Raw genomic sequence first — 19,800 nt, 5'->3', positions numbered from 1 at the left:
AATTACCTAATAAGTTTCTCCAACTTTTAACCAAAAACCCCTGAATTTATTATAAAGACTATTCTGGACTCATATAGAAAGTGAACTATAACTCCCTTCCTAATTTAAAGCCATTCCTACAAATAAGCAAAACTATGTTACAAATGTAACTTGGGGTTCAGAGTGTAAATAATCAAGATATTCTGAAATTAAAGATTATGTAAATCATTTTTGAGACTTTTAAGAGGTACCTATATTATTAAAATTTTAAGTTTCAAAGTGTAAAATATGAACATTAAAAAAAGTTAAGAGAACATTCGGAAAGTAAGATCACTTTAAAATATATTAGGCCAGGGGCGCCTGGGTGGCTCAGTGGGTTAACCCTCTGCCTTTGGCTTGGTCATGATCTCTGGGTCCTCGGACTGAGCCCCGCATCTGGCTTTCTGCTCAGCAGGGAGCCTGCTGCCCCCCCCCACCTCTCTGCCTACTTGTGATCTGTCTTTCAAATAAATAAAATAAAAATCTTTAAAAATATATATTAGTCTAATAAATAATTTTAAAACTTCCCAGAAAAAGAACAATGAAACATTTTGAGGAAAAAGGACACTAAAATGATACTAATTTGTATGAACTGCTCTCTCTATAATAAGAGGCCTTCCTTTTTGTTTTCTATATTCTAAACTGTTCCAAGAACAGTAATGAAAAGATTCTCCACCTGGGCCTACCTTTTCTTTAAGACCCTTAATTCATGTTTCCTCACTAAAAAACAACATGCAAGTGAAATTACTTTTCACTCTTCCTGAAAATATATCACATTTCAAATCAAAAGTGGAATTTTTAGCTCTCCTAAAAACCAGCATTTCTTACATCCTGGATAATATCCTGTAGTCATACTCAATCCCCTAACCCATCTGGTATTTTTAGAGAATACATTTAGAAGAAGCAAAGCACATATTAAGGAGAGTGAGAATATATTTAAACCTTTAGGAAGCATTTGCTATAAGAAGGGAAGAGGGTTATTAAGATTTGTGAATACCTCCTGTATACCATGCATTTTGCTATAGACTACAATTTTTTCATAAAACACTGCAAAACAGATGATGTTACCCTATAATGTTACCCTTCCATAGAAAGTAAATGAGGAACATGAACCTCAGAAATTGGTTTACTTAACTCATGTCAGTGTTAAGGGTTAATCTGACTCAAGCACAGATCTGACTGGTCCCAAAGATGATGACATTTTAATCCATAACAAAATGCCTCAATGGGCACATTCCTCTTTGTTTTCATTGATAGGTGTCTTATCAGAAAAATAATTGTAACCATTACCCTGAACAAGCAAAACCTGTGGGATATAACCATAAAGCAATGTTTTATCAACCACTGTCCTTTAAAGTTATTCTGTGGTAGCAGTTTAATGTCCCTGAACTTTCATTTAAGCAAGCCTATGACTTTGGTCATTTTCAAGTTATAAAAACTGTCAGAATTTAGAAATTGATAGACCCAGTTTAGTAGAATTGTCAAAATTTGTCATCCAGCACTACCGCTTCTCGCCCTGTCCCAGTTCTGCCTGCAGCCTGCTCACTTCCAGGCATGACAGGAGCACAGTGCTTTCCGGCTCTCCCTTCCACCTTACTAACCCCGGCTGTAGCAGTGCAGTGTCATCAGAGGGCATGGGCACTCTCCGCTCAGAAAGTATTTAAATTTGATCTGTCAGGGAATGCTTTCTGGAGTTCCTGCAAGCTCTCACCCACTCCAGGACTGGGGATCTCTCACCACAATTTCTTGATGCAAGATAATGCATCTCCGGTGGGAATCCGACCATTTCTTCCTCCCCCTCTGCCTCATACCACCCTGATTCTACGAGCTTCCTCTCACTAGGGGTGCTCATCCCGTCTGTGGGAAGCATGTACCCCTTCAGAACTCAGGGAGGATGGGCAGTCCACCCACGCAGTAACCTGGCTTTGCTGTGCTGCCAGAGCAGACAGCTTCTCTTTGACTCAGGCACAGTGAGACAGACATCAACCCACTGTGTCCCCGAAACTACACAAGTTACATGTTCAACTCTCAAATCATTACCAGAAAGCTGTACTTGAGGGGGAGCACGCCAAGAAGGGAGGGGGTATGTTAGAAGAAACTCCTAGCACACTAACAACCTGGTTTAAAAACACTTTTCCAATTAACAACAACTCAGTTCAAAAACTATTCTAATATACAGCTCCCTGATTTTTTTCTATCAACAGGTGGGGTAGGTATTTAGAGGTCACAAATCCATTTTCTGGCTCTTTATTTTGCAAGACCTGCATGGGATGCTTATAACTCTCTTTAGAAACGTGCACCTCTCAACTTAGGGCCAAACTCAGAATAAAAGAGTTCCATTTTCCCATCTTATTACATGATATATTATCACTTTACTAAATTTTCCACAAAAAGTAGGAAGAAAAATCCATAATCCCACCACATAGTTAGCCAGTTAACGCTTTAACACGTTGCTTTCCTTTCTGTAAAGAGTCCATTTGTCATCTGAAAATTTCTTAAGTTTCCTTTTTAAAATCTTGTAGAAAAACACCTCATTTATATAATTCTATCATGCAATCCAGTTTCCCACAGAATTTCGGCATGCTTTTTTCAAACACCGAATTTCCATCAAGCCAATGTAAAGGTGGCTTTCTGAAACTTGTCACACTGTCACTCCCCAAAATCAAACCTTTATGGCTCCCCACTGCCACAGACTAAACTTCAATCTTTTAAAATTAAGAAAAATCTATATGGTCTCCTATATATGTTATGCCTCTAAATGTATCTTGAAGCCGTATAGTCACAATATAAAACTCATACTACAAGAAGCAGGTGAATGTCAGGGGAGTTTCTGATCATGGGATCTGACCTATGCCCAAGATGAGAAAGTGTTTCAGGAACTGGTCACAGTTCCAACAATGATTACTGGAAGTATCATGGGATGGAGCTTTATCATGATTACAGGCAGGCTGAATCCACGAAATGCAATAGAGCATATCAACGTGGCAAGAACAAACTTGCAGTGTGGATCGGTCCTCACATGACTGCAAATAAAACTCTATCACCACACATACACTATTTACTGGCTCCACACTCATAATCACAACTGCCAAGAATCAATCTAATGCTCAAGAGCAGATTTATGGAAACTTTAAAGTGTTTAAAACTGGATTTGGGGATTATTTTTGTTAATGTTCCACAAATAATCTGCCACCCATACACGGAGCACATTTAAAAAAATTGTTTTAAAGTCATATTTCTGCAGATGAAGTGAGAAATAAATTCCAATTAACATGCTACCAAGAAAAAAAAGCACTCAGTTCTCAGCCCAAAGAATCTCTGCTTTTCTCAGAAGTGGATGTCAGTGAGAACTCACAGAATTAGAGAAGTGCCTGAAGAAAGAAAAATAATCAGTCCTCTCTTAAAGTTAACAATAAATGTATTCACTCAGAAGTACACAAGAACAATGAGCGTGGGGCAAATACTGCTGCGTCTTTATGTATAACTGTGGAGGACATGCGTACACTCATACAACATGCATGTATGTGCGGATATCTGGAGAGACGTTCACCAGAACACTGACCACTTAGATGGTGATTTTTGCCTTTTTTTCCATTTTGTTTCATTTTTTAAAATAAATGAGCATACACTTTTACAATGAAAGAATGCTATTTGTGCTATTAAAATATGGCATGACGAGCTACAATAATCAAGACATGCGGTACTAGCAGAATGACAGTCATGTAGGCCAATGAAACAGAAAAGAGAGTCCAGAAATAAACCCATGTATCTAGGGTCAACTGATTCTCAACCAAGACACCATGGCAAAGCAACGGGGAAAAGGACAGTCTTTTCAACAGATGACACTGAGACAACTGGGTATCTATATACAAAAAGGTCAACTTAAGAAACTTACCTCACAATATATATAAAAATTAATTAGTGGTACCTAGGTGGCTCACTCAGTTGAGTGTCCGATTCCTCGTTTTGGCTAAGGTCATGATCTCATGGTCGTGGGATCGAGCCCTGTGACAGGCTCTGTGCTTGGCACAGAGTCTGCCTGGGATTCTCTCTCCCTCTGTTCCTCCCACCGCTCACATGCCCACTCTCTCTCAATAAGTAAATAAAATCTTTTAAAAAAGTTAATTAAAGGGGCTCAGTGGGTTAAGCCTCTGCCTTCAGCTCAGGTCATGATCTCAGGGTCCTGGGATCGAGCCCTGCATGGGGCTCTCTGCTCAGCAGGGAGCTTACTTCCTCCTGTCTCTCTACCTGCCTCTCTACCTACTTGTGATCTCTCTCTCTCTGTGTCAAATAAATAAATAAAATCTTAAAAAAACAAACAGATGACCCTTTAAAAAAAAGGTTAATTAAAAATGGATCACAAACCCAAACTAAGAAGTAAAATGATAAAATATGAAACATTTAGAATACATAGGCATAAATCTCATGGTCCTGAGACTTCACGGACACAGCAACAAAAGCAGGATTCTTAAAAGCAAAGAAAAAGGTAAACTAGACTCTATCAAAGTTCAAAACCCTTGCACCTCAAATGATACCATTAAGAAAATAACAAGACAGGGGCGCCTGGGTGGCTCAGTGGGTTAAGCCGCTGCCTTCGGCTCAGGTCATGATCTCAGGTCCTGGGATCGAGTCCCGCGTCGGGCTCTCTGCTCGGCGGGGAGCCTGCTTCCCTCTCTCTCTCTCTCTGCCTGCCTCTCTATCTACCTGTGATCTCTCTCTGTCAAATAAAATCTTAAAATAAAATCTTAAAATAAAATCTTAAAATAAAATCTTAAAAAAAAATAAAATAAAATAATATTTTAAAATAAAATCTTAAAATAAAATCTTAAAAAAAAAAAAAGAAAATAACAAGACAAGGCACAGACTGGGAGAAAATATTTGCTAATCATGTGACTTATAACTGCCTGGGATAAACTGTCTCACAGCACCTGTTTAGTCCTACTTTACGACTTGAAGACAGTTTCCTGTGACACTGTAAACCAGTTATACTTAAAAAAAAAAAAAATTGCTCACTCATCTCTTATGAGACCCAAATAAGACCCTAGAAAGGATCTGAGACCAGAGGCAGGGAAAGGACTTCACGTAAGCTTTGCCTGTATACCTCAACTAGGAAAACTTGAGATGTTTAAATATTTTTTAATTATTTAAAATCACAGGCTATCTACTTAGCCAAACTAGGCAAACTGAGAATGGTTTAAAAATTAAATTTGATTTTAATAACATATAGGTGGATTTTTAAAAGCTGCTAAGAACACTGAAAATCAGCTAAAACAAAGTTCTTAAATGAACTTTTAATATGCTAATAGACTACTAAGAAGGGGTCAGTGACACATACCAAAGACAGAACACTGGCCAGTTGTCACCATGACACATACTATAATGGAACTTTGGCACACCCATTTCAAAGGGTTGCCAACCCCAGGCTACATATTTCGACTACAGCTTCAACATACTGTTCTATAAATAAAAAGGAAAAGCTTTGGTTTAACTATATTCACACTTTAATATAGGAAACCCCAATTATCAGAGAGTTTGCAAAATGCAAGCTTTTATCCACTAGCTACTTAGAAGAGGTGCCACCATAGCTAGAAAATTTCTTTACATTTCCAGCTCTGTACATTCATGTACACTTTAACCCAAATGGACAGAATAAATGAAGCTGACTTTTCTGAACTTCAGAAAACAACTTGGTAAATAATATTTATATAATACCAGAACATATTAAATATTTAAGTAAAAAGTTTAAACATAACAATTTTCAGCAAGTAAAGTTAAATTTTGAAACAATATTTTTTAAATTTGTTTACAAAAAATAACTGAACAGGAGTTAGAAAATGCTGACTGATAAAATGAAGCCCAACCCCCTTTTAAAAAAATGAAAAAAAACTAAGTTTAAACCTTCCTCCAACTACACTAGCCACCCACCCCCCCCACCCCCCACACCTTTTAAGACATTTATTTATGGGATGCCTGGGTGGCTCAGTTGGTTAAGCAACTGCCTGATCCTGGAGTCCTGGGATCCAGTACCGCACAGGGCTCCCTGCTGGCAGGGAATGTGCTTCTTCCTCTGACCCTCCCACTTCTCATGCTCTCTCTCTTTCTCTCTCTCTCAAATAAATAAAATTTTTAAAAATTATTTATTTGTCAGAGAGCAAGAGCATGTGCCCACAAGCAGGAAGAGCAGCAGGCAGAGGGAGAGGCAGGCTCCCTGCTGAGCAAGGACCCTGGGATCACCACCTGAGCTGAAAGCTGATGCTTAACTTACTGAGATACCCAGGCATCCCTATGCTAGCCCTTAAATCTATACTGTCCCAAGATCTAAAGGAAAGGAAACCTCATTAAAAATGTGCTTATATTGTTTTGTTAGAATTTTCCAGAATTTTAAATAGAGAACTGTTGAACGACATAAACAAAAACAAAGTAATCTCATACTTTGCAACCCAAGGTGGTTTTCCCATAGTTCACTTTAACATAATGTCCCCAAAATTCTTAAGAAACATGTATGATTTTTTCCAAAGCAAAAGATGTCTGGACATGTTAGCCATTACATTTTGAGTAAATGTTAGCAGATACCAACTTACCTTGGAGAAAATACATCTCAAATGCTGATGCTCTGACTACTGCTATTAGAGTAATACTGCCCTTCCTCTCTTACACGGGAGTCTCATGTTTTCTACCAGCATCCATGAAAAGGTGTCATGATAACTTACTAGCTTGCAAGTAGAGTATGATCTCAGATCATCATGGTTCTGGACAGTTTTGGCCGTAAGGATGGGTTGCTGACAGAGCCATCCATGACTTTCTAGAAGACAGAGGATGAAGGCCCCCAAGGGCAGAGGTCTAGAAAATGGGAAGACACCCTGGGATCTGAGAGTGGTCCTGACGGTAGGTGGGAAGAAGGTGAAAATATGGATCCCTACCGCCCTACCTGTTAATAAACAGGAGTTGGATTAATGTTCAGAAACTGAGTAGTGAGAATGGAATTGAAATCAGCCATCCAAATGGTGATGCGGTAGTTGTTCATTCTCCTCTGGACTGGCAGAGGAAGGGATATGCCAAGACAACAGGGCAACAGCCCTGTGTTTCTAGGTGAAAGGCAATGTGGCTGTGACTATTGAGCCTTGGAATCCCCAAAACTAAAATCGATTATGTAAGTAATGATGGCCTTGCTGCCAAAGTGAAGTTTTAGCTGGACAAAAGTATTAGAAGTTCCTTTGACTGAACTATGAAGGAATGACCAAAAGGAAATACAAAGCTTTGATTGCTGGTACAGGTGCTATCTCCCTCCATGCTCCCATCCCCACCTGCTCTACTTCTACCCCCAAAATTCTTCTGCTTTACAGAAAAAAATGATAAAGTATGGGGGTGAGGTCTCCCTGACTCCCAAGAAGGACTGAAGGCCACAAGGCCAATAAGCTGCCTAGAGAACTTTAGAGAGAGACTCAAAGCTTTAAGGTTCGTTTAGATATAGACACCCATGTCATCACCATCCTACCCAGTCCCAAGAAGGGAGGGAAAAATCTAGATTCAATTAATAGGGTTTGGGCAGGATTTAGAGGGAAAGAAAAATGAATGCGACGAAAGGACAGGGGGCTCTTTGGGCTAGCTCAATATTCTGTTGCTGCCTCTACATCCCAGTGTGTAGTTAGGAGTTTCCATATGTTACATGGTTGTCCTTCCCCACCGTGTAAGTGCCAGAGGAGATTCTCCCAATCAGGAAGGGTCACACGTAGAAAAATACTAGTACTTTTGGGGCCCCACAACCCTAATGACCCGTTTTTTTTGGTTGGGTCTGTGTGACTTACGATTTTATTGATGAGAGCTTCTGACAAAGGGAGGGAGGCAGTCTCCACCTGCAGGTGCCCCCTGGGGTTCTCAATTCTTTGTCTCTGCATGGTCCTTCTCTAAAGCAATTGTGAGCATGCTATTGGCCTCCCATGGAAACTGAATGCCTGACTCATGGAGGCCTCATGAGTCCCCAGACTAATATTCCTACTTTGGTTTTCTAACCTACTGTCCTCCCCACCCCCAATTTACTCTTAAGGGCAGTTTTTAAAGGGGTCAAATGTGTCCCAGCTTCCAAATCTCCAGGCTTATCCTATGAAAAAAGCATTTGTCATTCACTTTACCAGCTCCCCCTGCCAAATAAAGGACCCAACAGCGTCAAGTGTCAAGTGCCAATGTTAGGCAAGGCTCTTCTCTCCCTAAATCAAATTATTTGGAATCCTGAGCAATCTTGCTGCAAAAGAGGTATAGGTAAGAGCTTACTTAATCCAACAGAACAGCAGCTGATAAAAGCAGGTTTATCTTTCCTTTCCAATCAACGTAGATCCAAACAGGGGCTGCTTAGAGAGCTGTTTCCACATGGTTTGTCTCCTCTGTCACTGTCCACAGAACTCTGAGAAGCGGTAGGAATGCAGGTGCAGACTGCGTGGTGGAAATGGGACTGTACATCATGGGGCAGAACGCTATGCTCTTCTACTCCACCTGGACAGAGCCCAGGGAGAGTGACCTCCCAGGAGTATCCACGTTGGTCTGATATACCTAAGTCTAGGATGGGCCAACTCCATAACTAACAACGTCGAGAGTCAACTGAAAGTTCATATTTGAGAATACATCTGGCTTTGTCTTAGCCCCAGCAATATCTCAGCTTTACATGAAAAAGTAGTAACAGGACCTTGGGGAAAATTTATGCCCTACTCTATTACTGGAAGCAAAGTTACAGGCTCTACAGAGCCTAAGTCCAGTAAATCATCAAATCTTACGGATTTAATACCATTTATCCATTGTCAGTACTCCACTGCTGATCGCTAACAATTCTTCCCTGGACTTTAGCAACAACAGCCTCTTAGCTTGCCGACTTGTACTGAATCTTACTTCAGCTTCAAGCCATTCTTCAAAAACTGTCAGAACAAGCTGGTATTTCACCTCCCCTCCCTTAAAATCCTATAATGGTTGCCCTGTAGCCTTCAGTCCAAACTAACCTGAACTTGTTACCACCACTCATGCAGCCAGGCTTACAGTTTACCAATTGTGTACCTCCTTCCCACCCCTCTTTTACAGAACCAGTATCCATTTCTAAAATGTACCTGACCTCTCTTATCTCAAAGCTTTTGCCTCTCCCTCATTTATGCCCATGCATTCTCCCTTTTGCCTGACTGACTACTGGTCCATCCACTCCTTAGGTTTTAGTTTAATTGGCATTACAACATGGGCTTTTACCCTGACTCGTAAGATTAGGTACCTATGGAATATACAGACTGAACTCACATTGTCTATTTTTCTGTCTCCTACTCTAAGGAGGGACCACTAGTATTTTATTCACTGTTATTATAAGCCTGCTCCTGTGTTTATTAACTACTTGCGGGATTAATAACCATCACATACCAAGTATTATGCTAGTTGTCAAAAAATACATTATCAAAAGCAAGGTTTTTTTTTTAAAGATTTATTTATTTGAGAGAGCAAGTGCAGGGGGAGGGAGACAAAGAATCTCAAGTCAGTGGGAAGTTTGCTTGAGATTCTCTCTCCCTTCTCCCTCTGTGTCCCCCTTCCCAAAAAAGGAAACATGTTAATTTAATAAAATTATATTTTGCCCTCCCTACCACACTGCACTGAAATATAAAAATTTCATAAGAGTTGTGAGGCACATAGCAAGGATATTATTATTTCCATTTCATAGGTAATCTGAGAATCTTCACTCTCTGAACAAAAGCCAATCAGGGCTTAAGTGCAATGGTTTTGTCCATACATACTAAAATTTTACAGTGAGTAGAATTTCTCAGTTAAAGCACAAATCAGCAAACTGTAAAAGTCCACTTCAAGACCTAGTAAATCACGGACTATTTAAATTAGTGCCTTCAACTCTCTGCTACTCTCAAAAAGAACTGAGAAATGGCATAAATAATCCCCAAATAATCTTTGGGAATATGTCATAACTTTTTTCATAGAAAGTATGTCCTAAAATTGTTTGGCCTAAATTAGTATTCAGTGTAACATGAATTATCTGGGAACATGCCAATTTATGATTAGAAGAAATATTCTAAGCACAATGCAGTGTGTTAGTTTAGGTTTATAATACAATACCAGACACACTGCACCAATGAGAATATATCAAGCAGAAATTACTCCCATGGCAGAATATAACTGTACAGAATTGAAAACTTCGCAGTGTTGCATACCACAGAACCACTGAATGCCATCTTTACAAAACAAATTAAATAGCTATAAAAATATATCTTTGCATTAGATCTTCTACTTAAAACAAAATCACCCAACATCTTCGGGGAAAAAGCCCTTCTCACCGATGGTACCACTAGCAGGACGAAGGATGTGTCACCAGAAATGTGTGTGTACATTCTAAGAATGATTGCCTTGTTCCAAAAGTTTTACAAATGTCACTCACCTGCATTCCAATATACTTACAGGAATGGGAAAAGGGTGAAGCTACAGCTAGTAAGCAGGAAATTATAATCCTGGCTCCCAAGAGAGTAGAGAAGAAGGGAACATTTTCCATCCTGTGTGTCAGCTGACAAAGTTTTTAGGTTGGCTGTCTTAAGTATGCCTTCTAAATATATAATATAAAATATAGGACCTCAAATTAGTACTTTGAAATAGAATTTTAGTAAAGACTACAAAGCACAGAGGCCTGGGTTTATGCCACCCACCCTACTTGGGAGGCATACTTGGAGAAGTTACCTAAGCTCTCTGAGCCTGACATCGCTAAAGTTAATTTGGAGTTAACTAGGAATTAACCTATACCATGCAGGATTGTCATTAAACTGATAAAGAACTGGTAAAGAACTTGGCATACAGTACGCGCTCACTACCACAGCACAATAATTAAAGAGCCAAGACCAAGTTCTATCACTTAGCAGCTATGTCACTTCAGTTATTACTTGAGTTTCCTAGTCTGTGACATGGGAATACTAACACTCACCTAACAAAGTGTTATAAAGACTGAATTTCTTAGAACTCAACCGGGCAAGTGGTAAACACTATGTGCCAGTTACTGTTAACGTTATCATTACCACCACCACTGAACTATTACATAACCACTGGAGCGCCTGGGTGGGTCAGTCAGTTAAGCATCTGCCTTCCGCTCAGGTCATGATCCCAGAGTCCTGGGATAAAGTTCCACATTGGGCTCAGAGTCTGCTTCTCCGTCTGCCCCTGCTCACTCATTCCCTCAATCTCTCTCTCAAATGAATAAGATCTTTAAAAAAAAAAAAAAAAATTACATAGTCACTGTCTCATTATTGATGATACCTTCCATTTCTGCCACCTGAAAAAATATCTCGAAAAATTAACCTCATTTTAGTGAACTGATCACAATACAGGATGAGCTTATGCATCAAAGAATTTTTATGGTGACTTTAAGTGCACAAGATATAACCTGAATTGACTCTTGCTCATGAATACTGAGAAGATATCTAATATCCATTCTAACTGAACAAATCCACTCAATGGACTAAAGCATACCACAAAATGACATGTCTACTGTACTTTCTTTGTATTTTTCTGCCCAAAAGATCTCAAAGCAGTAGAAATAATCAAATACAGCAATCCTCAAAATATACAAACTTAAGAAAACTGCAGCTGAGAGCAATCAACATTTTCCCCCAAACTTATGCCACACAATTACAAAATGATGCCATAGTCAAAAACTCATTGACCTTGCCATTCTTTCAATTATTCAAAACATTTGGGTATCCACTGAGCACCAGGCTAAATTCTGGTGCAGTAAAAGAAAAGGAGAGACCAACAATAATAGTGGCAATGTCACTAACAATATAATTAAATACTTCCAAATATTATAATTTTGTTTCCTTAAACAGTGAAAGAGCAAATTATAGGCCCTAACGGTTAAGTGCATCAATACTTAATGATTTAAGTAACCTCATATAAGCGACAGTCCAGTATTTTCCCCAAGGAAACCAGGAGTAAAATGAAACAGGCATCCCTCTATACTCCTCAATCAATTAATTACTTACAATGGTAAATGACCATTCCAAATATGAGTATAATAATCTCAAGAGTGACAATATGTAACACATTTCTTTAACCCATTTCTGGGGAAAGTTCAGAGATACGGAAAATTCTAAGTCTGATTATGTAAAATATCACCTGCAATCTATCAGAAATAAACTATATTTGCTTAATCTTAGAACCTGAAATTTTATTTTTCCTGGGGCAACTAGAATCAATTTACTAATCATGTCTTCCTTTGATGAACCAGTTTCATAGGAGGAAAAATCTAGCCTCTATTCAATTATGAAATGATCTAGAGTCTATACTACAGATCCAGCACCTCAAACGATCCATGAGCTTCCTCTGGAGCAGCTATGTAACTGTTAAAAATTCTAAAGAATTGAAAATGTGTTATCTAACAAAATTGCTCTGCCAAAGAAAGGCATTCCTAACTATGAGTTAATAAATCTTACTGCTAGAGTGGTTATCCAAAACCTAACCGAGAACAAACGTCCAAGTGCCTTTTTAATACCTAGCTCCCCAGAAAGACTATTAGAAAATGCTGACATTAACGCTGATAGCAATTGTATCATTCTGATATCCAGGTAGGTACACCACAGGACTAAAAACCTTTCTTTGACTTCATTATTACAGACTATGACTGTCATATGAAAAAAGGGGAGCCTATCATTTCATTTAATGGATGCTGATCAGGCAGTTTTAGCCAACTACAACACTTCACCAAGGGGTTATCGAATAAGCCCCAATTACCAAGTGCTATAGACACAAAGCTTCTGTTTCTATTATTAAATATAATTAAAGAATTAAAAGGATCAGTGTATTTTTCTAGAGGTACATTTGTCTAAAATGATTTGCAATAAGTCCCCAAAGACCCAAGTGATTGAAATTCCTTCAGCTATATAAAACACTCCTCTGGAATGTCAGTCAGCCAAACTGCAAGACTGTAAGAACACAAAATTGACTGATACACATTTTCCACATAAAGATTATGGAGTAAAATGATGGCAAACGCAATAAATACACAGGAGGGGGAAAAAATGTAAACAAATTCCAAAAATCTTTGTCTTATCCAGAATGGCACTTTGTGGTACTGCAAGAATTCAGGCATTTGATCGGTATTCCACACACCAGGGGACACTCGATGACTGCTGTTGACAAATTAGAGGAGAAAAAGTCTCACCAACAAAAGGTAGTAACAGGTAATGTTGCAAATCAGTCATGAAACCAAGAGAGCAGGAAGGTGGAGGAGTAGAAAGAGTAACAATCTTCTGCCAAATTTTACATTCTAAGAAAACTAACCCATCATAGATAACACTCCAGGGGAAAGAAAAAGAAAAAAAAAAAGATATTTGGTACAGCCTAGAATAGCCATGAGTTACAGACACAGCAATTGACACTTGCACTACATTTTGACAGTCACAGATTTGGGTAATTATAGTAGAAACTGTGTTTTGGAAACACCCTAAGACCACACCCTAGGGCTGAGAATCTGGACTTTATAATGCTGGGAATTTAAGAGGTCAACGCGGTGTATAAGTGGCATGGTCTGCCGCGCAGGTGGAAGGGCGGAGAGAGGCAATAAAGACACCAACTTTCACGCGGGTGACCAGGAGAGCTGGCTGCCGCGGCGAGGCGTGGCGGAAAAGGGAAAAGGGGGTGTGGATCTGTGGGTGAGTCCGGGGAGAAAGGGAGGGAGGAAAGGCGACCGCGAGGAGGAAAGGGAGGTGGGCGCCGCGGGTGGGGGGCGAGCGCCGACGCGGGAGGGGAAGAGCCGGCGAGCCAGAGATCACGCGCGGCTGCCGGCTCTGGGGGTGGGAGGGCGCGGCGAGCACGCGCGTGGAGTTGCGGGTGGGAGGAAGAAAGGAGGTCCGAATGAATGAGCGCCGGCGGGGCCGCGGCCGCGGAAGAAGGGGTCGGGGCGCCGCGGGCCGGCGGGCGGGGGGCGCCCGCAGAGGTGCAACCGCAGCGCCGGGGTGGGCACCAGGGCGGGCCCACGGCGCCGGGGGCCGAGGAAGCCTCGCGCCGGCGCGGCCCCCACCGTGCCCGCCTCTCCGCCAAAATGGGGTCGAGGGGCAGGAAAGCGAGGGGCGTAAGGGAAGCGGGGAAATGGTAAAAATAAATCACTCACCCTCCGCTCGAGCCTCCGGGCTCTCTCAGCCCCGCTCCTCCGCCCTCCTCGAGCCGCGGCGGCGGCTCCTCAGCGGCGCTAGAGGGAGCCCCGGGCCCGGAGCGGGGCAGCGGCGGCGGCCGGACCAGGAGCCCCTCCGCACCTGCCCCTGTGGCGGAGCCGCGACGAGCCAGGCGGCGGCGGCGGCGGCGGCAGCGGCGGCGGCGGCGGCGGCTCCGAACGGGGAGGGCAAGTGACCCGGATGTACAGGGTAACGGCGAGGAGGGGGAGGGGGGAATGCCAGGAAGTGAGGGCGCCGCGGACCTGTCCGGCCGTGCGCATGCGTCGCGCGCCCGCCCCGCAAGGTAAATCCTCGGCCTTCCTTCCCCGCCCCTCTTCTCCCGCCCCTCCTGAAGGGGGCGGAGCAAGGCCGGGGACAGGTGGTCCGGCGCGGGAGGGAGGAGAGCAAGGGGGCGCGGCCACCACCTCCGCGCCGCCGCCCTCCTTAAAGGGGCAGCACCTCCGCGCGGAGATGGCATCTGGGTGAGTCCGAGTCTTGTAGCCTTCTCATTTTACAGAAGGAAAACTGAGGTTCAGAGGTCGGCGGTAGCTGCCTCAGGTCAGCGAGCTCGGAAATAGCAGGAACTGGAACTCGGAACTCGCAGTTCAGGGCTCTTTGTGCTGAACTCAGCGAGGCTGCCACCTCCCACCACTCTCCACGCCTGGAATGGCTGGGCTGGTTGGCACGCCTTTCCCTCTCCGCCAGGTACTGAACTTCACTCCCGCGCCCCGACAAGGCAGAAGCGCTGGCAGGCTCCCCAGAGGTGCACCGTTATCGCCTGTGATGGTATCGTGGACACGCCCTGGGGAAGTGTTAAATGATCAGTCTGAGGCCAGAAATCAGGCGCCGCTTGAGACTTGTACCTTGCCACGCATGGCTCTTTCAGATAAATGAGATTTTTGTTCTAGGGTTCCGCTCTGGGCAAAAATGCCCGGGGCGGAGCAGGGGGGGGGTGGGGGGTGGGGGCAGAGAACTTGGATGTTGCCCAGGGCACAGCATTTTATTTCCCTAATCCACTTTCACCCTTGAACATAAATGCTCCCTCTTTACATACAAAACCAGAACATCCCATCTCTCTGGTTCATCCCAATCCCGCTATGAAACTCTCAGATTTTTTCATTAACACTAAAGTGTAAATGATTACAATGTTACCTTTCTCTGGAATATTTTAGGTTTAAGCAGATCATCACCGTGGAGGTAAATGGTTCTGAATATTTGGGGTCAAGGCCCTACTGAACATCACACAAAAGTAGGGGTGTTAGTCCCCCAGAAAAATTGCATACAATGTCAGGCGATTTATAATCCCAGGAAGCTTACCTATGAAACCCTGATTATGAACTCTGTTCTGGTCAAATGGGCAAAATCCCAGGAATTATCCAGTCTTTACCAGATACAGCCAAGAAATCACTCCTTGCCCCAAACACAGAAGAGCAACCCTTCCCATTGAGTTACATGGAGACTACATTGTATGAGCTATACTATATAGAAATGTATTAAAAGAGTCACAGGGAGATTAGATGGCTTTTTCAAGGCACACACTAAAGGCAAGAGTCCTAGGCCTCAGCCTTTTGACCTAATTATCATAATTTAGGATGATTTAGGGGTTCTATAATATATCTATTATAATCTTTATCAATTTCAATTAAACTGAGGAAGCCAATTTTTTGCCAACACTGATGCTAACAGGATGGTCTTCACAATCCAAGAACTGTGGTCCATGTTTATGACACACTGATACCCATCCTTAAATAACCATGGTCCAGAGAAACCCACCATCCTCGATTTGTACCAAGGAAGAGAGCTCATACACCTGCCCCATCCCTCAAATATGTGCTCTGAGTAACAACCACACACCTCTACCTCAATATCCCAACAAAAGCAGAAATATCTTCCATTGTATTCTCAAGCCCATCCAGTTTAGCTCAAATATCTCCCATTATGGGGAACCCATTACTACACTGTCAGCCTCTTCTCATTGTGAGGAACCTCTTCTTTTACACTGAGCAAAATTCTGATACCCAACAATTTTCATCCACTGGTCCTAATTTTATCTCTGGAGAGCAACACAGACATGATGCCAGCCTGAGGGAGCTTACAGTCCAGCCAAGAAAAGTCCACTGATGAGTGAAAACCAGAAAATAAGATTAGCCCCCTTTCAGAAATACCCTTCTCCTTGTCAATTCTAGACCCATTCCTAGCCTGTGTCACAACTCACATGTAAGCTCGACCACTACCCCATGCAGGATATCCTGAAAATGGGAATAAAAAACAAGATCTTAAGAGAAGTGCTGAATTTATTCTTCCCCAGTCCTTTCTTTGTCATCCTGCCTGAATGTAATCCCATTTCAGCTGAGACCGAAGCTTTCAAAGTTTTATGTTGAAAAAACAAGCCGGAGGATGCAAAAAAGAGGTTTACATAAGAGAACTGGGCTCTTGATGATTTAATCACTGTGACTTGTTAGCATTTTTCTTTGTGAGTCCTTCCTATGTGCCAGGCACTGTACTAAGCACTTTACTTGCATTTCCTCTGTTGCTTTTTAGAATCTCCCTATATGGTACTGTTATGTCCATCTTATAAATGCGGCAACCAAGGCTCAGTATCAGATCCAGGATTCAAACCCAGTCTGTCAACTCCACAGTTGTCCATTTACATAACTTGACTCTGTTTTTTGTGAATTTTAGAAGTTCCTGATGCCTTCTTTAAATGCTGTTTCCTTTGAAAATTGCACTACTGAATCAACTTGAAAACATTACAAAGAATCAGTTGTTTCACTTAATCACTGATGCATTCAATCAATGCAAAATTCTGCGCCTCTATTATGTCGTAGGCAGCATGCCAAGGTTTAAAGTGGAGTTCCGTAGACAGGGTAGGTGCCTGTCTTGGAGGGGCTCAGGGTTTAGTGAAAGAGCTGCGACCTCACAATGACGGCAGAGCATGATTTGTTGTAATCTAGGAAAGTGGAAGAACCAGCCATCCCTGGGAGGCTGTGAAGGCTTCAGAGAGGATGGGTTTGGTCTTTAGAGACCAGGGAAGGGATGAGAAGAAAAGGCACGTGGACAGAGGAAGGGGAGTGCATGACATGCTGGAGGGAAGACTGGGTGGGATGGTGGAGAATCTCCTCAACCACCATGCTATGGAGTTTGAACTTGCCTCCTGAAGGCAGTAACAAGTGAACAGAAGCGTCTCAGCAAGGGAGAGACATAATTAGATGTTGTCTTATATCAAGATCACTCCAATAGGGACTACAGTGGGAATGAGAATGGGGGCCGCAGACCACTGAGCTTGCTGTGTAGTGCAGGGGAGAAATAATGAGAGCCTGCCTTAGGAAACTGGCAGTGGAAAGCAAGAATGGGCACTAGAATTAAGATACTGATGTCGAGGAGTGCCCGGGTGGCTCAGTGGGTTAAGCGACTGCCTTTGACTCAGGTTAGATGTCTGGGTCCTCGGATGAAGTCCCATGTTGGGCTCCTTGTTTCTTGGAGGGGAGCCTGCTTCTCCCTCTCCCTCTGCCTGCTACTCTGCTTCCTTGTGCATGCTTGCTCTCTCTTACTCTGTCTCTCTGTGTCAAACAAGTACATAAAATCTTTTTTTTTTTTTTTTAAAGATACTGATGTTGAATCTACAGGAGTTTGTGACTAGTTGAATCCTGGGGAGGAAGCAGCAGGAGCTGTGGGACTCTGACATTTCTAGCTTAGCAGACCAACCGGAAGGTGATACCACTCAACTCCAATACCTTCACATAGTTTTCATTCCTGTCCTCTTCCCACCTTTACCCATGTGAATGCACGTTGCTTCAACTGTTGTCAGATACATGCAACTGTTTCCCAATGCTGTTTCAGTTTTTTACAGTCAACATTTATCACTTTAATGGCTGCAGAACATTGCATCACATTGAAATAGCTCCATTTCCTTCGGTTACTAAAGGTTCACACCCTGCATGCCTTGTTTATCCTAGACTCAATCTGGTTCTGAGCATTTTGCAAGGGATGGGTTCAGTGAGGGAAGAGGGCCTTTAGGTGAAGGGTGTAAGAAGAGTGTGGCCACAAGCGCCAGGGAAGCTGCAACTCTCGTGGGAGTGACTGGGCAGCAGCACAGACAACAGCAGAGCCATGGAAGGGAACACATCAGCCTTCCATTTATTCACTCAACCCAGCAATGCATTCTCGTGAAGCCGAGGACAATACAACAGAGCCCAAACCCCCTCAAAGTCCTGGGTTCAGCCCAGCCAGGGCCTGAGTCCTGTTCTTACATTTTGTACATGTTACTCAACCTCTCAGGGCCTGTTTCCCCACAAGTGAGTTGTAAAGATGAACTTGGTGAAAATATACAAAACTAGAATGGAACTAAGCATGCGTTAAGTTCAATACTGATTTTTGGTGTTGGTCCCTTCCCTGTGCTTTCTTGACTCCCATCGTTTTCTTGAGTTTCTGAGCAAAACCACCAGGCAGCAACGCGTGTACTAGAGGTCAGAGCCTGAATCCGCCAGAGTGAACCACGGCCACTCACTTGACCTCATGAACCTTTCATTTCCCATCTGGGAAACCGACCTAAGAACCTTGTTCACAGGAACGTTGCAAAGCTCTCCTTAAGTACTATATAGGAAAATGTGTTCAAAGCCCCAGAGCACAATGTCATTAACAACTATTACTGCTGTGAGAGACATTGCTGTATTCTTGGTTTCTCCCCATTAAACACACACACACACACACACACACACACACACACTCTCTCTCTCTCTCTCTCTCTCTCTCTCTCTCCCCCTCTACATAAGTTCCTTGGACCAAAGTTTCCGGGTTAAAGGAACTGACCACTGTTATGGTTCTTGATCTGTGCTGCTCAGATCACTCTTAGGGAGGACTCTGGATGGTGCTCCCATAGTTAGCTCAGAATCACCGTATAACTCCCCAGCCTAACATTCAGGGACTTCTGTTAACTGCTTCCCTCCTCCTCTTGGTGGAAAGAAGGAATACTGAGGAAAGAGGCACCTCCCAAACACGTCCAGGATGGGTAAGAACGAAGACTCCAGTGTCCTGCCTTATGCCTGAGCATCCAATGGGCAAGTCTGACAAACCCAGAAGAAGACCAGAGAAGGAGGCCTGGACGTCCCCAGGGCAACACTCCAGGCCTGTCTGGCATGAAAGATGGCATCAGAGCTCTACCCGAAAGCAGTGAAGTACAAAGCCAACAACTCAAACCCTGACGCACTCCTGACACTCCCATGACCTAGCAAAACATTAACCAATCTCTTAGGAGTCACAAAGTTGTCCTTAGGGCCGTATTTCCCCAGAGGCTCTGGCTATGAGCCTCTGTCATGTTCCCAAATGTAACGTTCTCACAAGCGGGCAGTTCCACAACATCCGCTTTGGCCAGCCTTCTGGGTGACCTGCAGGAAGGTGGCAGGCTCTCACAGCTGGTCCTTCCCTGTGCCTCCAGGACGCCTTCCAGCCTCTTCAAGTGTCTGTTTCTTGGCCTTCCAGTTCAAGGGTCACCTCCTCAAAGTGGTCCTCCCCATCGCCCCTTACCTAGCTCCTGTCAGTCATTCCTATAGGTCACTGGCTTTTTTTCCTTCGCAGTACTTATTACAACCGTAAATATTTTTATTTTCTAGCTTAAAAATGTTTT

General features: G+C 42.8%; 1 protein-coding gene and 1 non-coding gene across 8 annotated transcripts in view; both read right to left on the bottom strand.

The window, feature by feature from the left end:
• Positions 1-19,800, bottom strand: part of CYRIB (CYFIP related Rac1 interactor B) — a 141,934-nt gene that overhangs the window by 64,631 nt on the left and 57,503 nt on the right. The window contains exon 1 of one of the 7 annotated variants that reach the window (XM_045977984.1): positions 14,138-14,519. The exons of 4 other annotated variants lie outside the window; for them this stretch is intronic. The gene's annotated coding sequence lies outside the window, so the exon portion shown is untranslated. Of the gene's footprint in view, positions 1-14,137; positions 14,520-19,800 lie in introns of those variants that run through there. 2 more of the 7 variants (XM_045978010.1, XM_045978001.1) reach the window with 2 other exon arrangements.
• LOC123928532 lies at positions 8,371-8,552 on the bottom strand. Its single transcript, XR_006815749.1, has one exon. It is a non-coding gene; the product is annotated as a small nucleolar RNA SNORA73 family (small nucleolar RNA).

This window comes from Meles meles, chromosome 1 (assembly GCF_922984935.1).
Source record: "Meles meles chromosome 1, mMelMel3.1 paternal haplotype, whole genome shotgun sequence".
NCBI classification, from domain to species: Eukaryota; Metazoa; Chordata; class Mammalia; order Carnivora; family Mustelidae; genus Meles; species Meles meles.
Note: the sequence above shows the minus strand (reverse complement) of the source record. Positions and strands in the feature narration are given on the sequence as shown.